Genomic DNA, 3,731 nt, shown 5'->3' with positions numbered 1-3,731 from the left:
TTTCCCTTTTCCTTTCCATTTTTCATTTAGCCAAAGTAGTAGTTTCCTACATTGGGGAACTACTACAATTTATTTAGTTTAGTTTAAGCAATTATTTCGAAGAAGCCGAATCCTACCGACCTGTGGAGGACTGCTCAAGTACTTCAAGATTCGGCATATTCGATTAATCAAATTTCCAGGTTTTTATTCAATTATTATTGTTATTGCTTTATAATTATTATAATCATGTTTGTTGTATTGTTGATCTGTTTATGTTCATCCGTGTTTGCGTTGTTTAGCATGTCCGACTAAACTACCGGTATCGGTATGTAAATAAATAAATTAGACGAGATTTTATAATAATCGGTGTAAAACTTCTTTTCTCAAACAATCTTTCTGACTGTGGTTTTTAATTTAAATTTAAGTAACTTTGTCACGAGAGTGAGAAGCTATTTAATAAGGTTTTGCCACGAGAGTGGGAAATTAATTAAGGTTAGAACCAACAATCGCGAAAGCGTGAGGGTCGAACTGGATAGTAAAAACTAGGCATTGGTTTTAAAAACAGCGAGAGCACTTTAACAGCAATTAGAACTTATTTATTTTCAAAAAGTATTTTTAACTTTAAATGGGATAGCGAGAGCGTACATTCTGACTTAAAAGTATAGTCCGAGTCAACAATCACGAGAGTGTGAGATAAAGCCTTTTAAATAAGTATTTTCTACTGAAAGATATTTGGTACTTAAAATATACACTGATGACTTATCGAATCCCTGACGATTAATGCGTTGCATACTGACATCCCTCTATTAATATTTTCTTAAAACTTAACTTCCTTTAGATTTAATTTTTGTTCAACCAAACCTCTAAAAATCATCTCCTTAGCTAAACATAGTAACGTCGATAGCATTAGTTTGACCATCGGTCCCTTTGGGTTCGATATCTTTTAAAACTAAAACGACAGGACTGCGCACTTGCAGTCAAGTACACGATTGACTATATTTTATATACAGTCACGAGACGTATCAAGTTTTTGACGCCGTTGCCGGGGACCTGATTTAGTCAAATTGTGTGATTCTTTCGTTGTGCAGTATAGACTAAGGTAAAAAACTAATTTCCTTTCCCTTATTTCCCCGATTGTATGCCAAGTACTCGCTCACAAGGCGAAAACTTAGCACCACCAATCGCAGAATTAGAGCGTTTCTTATATTTAAGACGCCGAATACTAGAGTACTAACGAAGGTACAATATTCCCAATATCTTCTTTCCTAATACTAAACCAGTTGAAAAACCAACCATGGCTACAATGGAACCACAAAATTGTCCTCTTATGTTCTACGCTACCCCGTCCCAATAAGAACCTCACAACAGCATTGCTGCCCCTACTACCAATCGAAACGACTTCGAGTTGAAACCCTCATTATTATCAGCCGTCCAACAACATCAATTTGCTGGAAATCCTACGGACGACCCTAATGAACATTTGGCCAAGTTTGTGTAGTACGCGGACACTGTGAAGGCGAATGGTGTATCTCAAGATGCGATAAGACTACGCCTTTTTCCTTTTTCTCTATGAGACAGAGCCTGAGCTTGGTTTCAATCCTTGCCATCCAACTCAGTTACTACATGGGAAGAACTGAAGAACGTTTTCTTATCCCGATATTTTCCGCCAAGCAAAACTGCTATGCTGAGAGCTCAAATCAACGGATTTCGATAAAAAGATGTAAAATCTCTCTATGACGTCTGGGAGAGATGCAAAGACATGATGAGGATACGTCCACATCACGGTCTCGAAGACTGGGTGATCATTCACACATTTTACAATGGGCTTATGTATAACACAAGACTGACAGTAGACGCTGCCACAGGCGGTGCACTTATGGACAAGCCATACAACGAAGCATATCAACTTATTGAAAACATGGCCCAAAACCATTGCCAATGGGGAGGTGAAAGAACTCCAGTAGAAAAATCCCAAACAAAAGGTGGAATGTACGAAATTAGTAGCCTTGACCACGTCCATGCAAAGGTAGATGCCCTTGTTCAAAAGTTAGACAACTTGACCATACCACCGCAACCACCGTGGTTGTCGTGACTCCAAACTATGAGTTATGTGGAATTCCTAGACACACTGCACCAGAATGTCAGATATTAGCAGGAGTCCCTATTGATCAAGTGAATTACGCACAAGGAAATCCATATTCGAATACCTACAACCCAGGTTGGAAAAATCATCCTAACTTTTTGTATAAGAACAACAACGCCTCGTATGCACCTGGCCAAGCACCTGCCGTTCCGCCTGGATATCAAAAGCCAGCTAATAATGCTCCTAACATGCCTAGGAAGTCCAACCTTGAACTAATGATGGAAAGCTTCATAGCTACCCAAGCTCAAACAAACAAAGACTTCTTGAACCAAAACATGCATACTAGTGAGCAACTTAAACAATTAGCGAGCAAAGTAGACGCCTTAGCCACCCACAACAAAATGCTTGAAACACAGATTTCACAAGTGGCTCAACAATAAGCATCTGCTGCTGCTCCCGCTGACACATTTCCTAGACAACCACAACCTAATCCAAAAGGACATGCAAATGCCGTTATATTGAGGAGTGGAAAAGAACTAGGCGAACCCGTAGATCCAAGACTCCAAAATTCTGCCATGTACCAAAAACCTGAAAAAACAACAACTGAGAAGGTAAGTGAACCAAAGGAGAAGGAAAATAATACCCAAGAGGCCGAACAGAAAGAACAACCTTATGTGCCTCCACCACCTTATAAACCACCCATTTCGTATCCTCAAAGACTCGCAAATTCTAAAACTGCAGGGCAATTTAGGAAATTTGTTGAACTTCTGAAGCAACTAAACATTACAATTCTCTTTACAGAAGTCATCACACAAATGCCCTCATATGCCAAATTTCTTAAAGAGATCCTATCCAATAAGAAAAAGATCGAGGTAACGAAACAGTTACACTTACTGCTGAGTGTAGCGCAATAATCCAAAATAACATGCCTCCCAAACTAAAAGACCCAGGTAGTTTCTCAATACCCCGTTGTCGCATCTCGAAAAATATGATTCCTCGCGATGGTCGCGGAAAAATTTATGTTCGAACAGAGTCGCCACCGAACTTTATTTATCCCAATGAAGGAATAGGAAAATATCGATAAAACCTTTAGAAATAAGAATAATGGTCGTCGCAACCATATTCGGGTTCGGGAGTCGATTACGTAAGGGGAAGGTATTAGCACCCCTCACGTCCGTTGTACTCAACGGGAACCTTTTAGTCCAATTTGCTATTTGAATGTTAATTACATGTTATTTGCTTTTCTTAGGGTAATTAGAATTGATGATAGATATGGGTGAAGACCTCAGGAGGAGAACGGGGAGGTTTTTTTTATTAGTGTGCTCTCCAAGATCTCGCAATCTCGTGCCTACGTATCCTTATGGTGCAATAAGGAAATCAGAGCATTCGTAGTTCGGGGGACTACGGTTTTGGTGTGTTTTGTTTGATGAACGACTGTGTAGGTCGGCGTTCTAACGGTTAAACGCTGGCTTGTCTACTCTCGGCGGAGGCTTAAGCACTGGTTTGTTGTGCGCATTAGAAAGGATTGACAGTGTTCTTTTGAAGAGGTTTTGGTCACGCGGGGGTGACAAGTTGATTTGATGTGTTTGGGTGTTTTGGTTTGGTTTCGATCGCGCGGGGGCGAGAAGCTAGTTTGATTTGTTAGGGTGTTTTGAAGAACGACGAAAGA

Source organism: Lathyrus oleraceus, chromosome 7, assembly GCF_024323335.1.
Source record: "Lathyrus oleraceus cultivar Zhongwan6 chromosome 7, CAAS_Psat_ZW6_1.0, whole genome shotgun sequence".
NCBI lineage: Eukaryota > Viridiplantae > Streptophyta > Magnoliopsida > Fabales > Fabaceae > Lathyrus > Lathyrus oleraceus.
Note: the sequence above shows the minus strand (reverse complement) of the source record.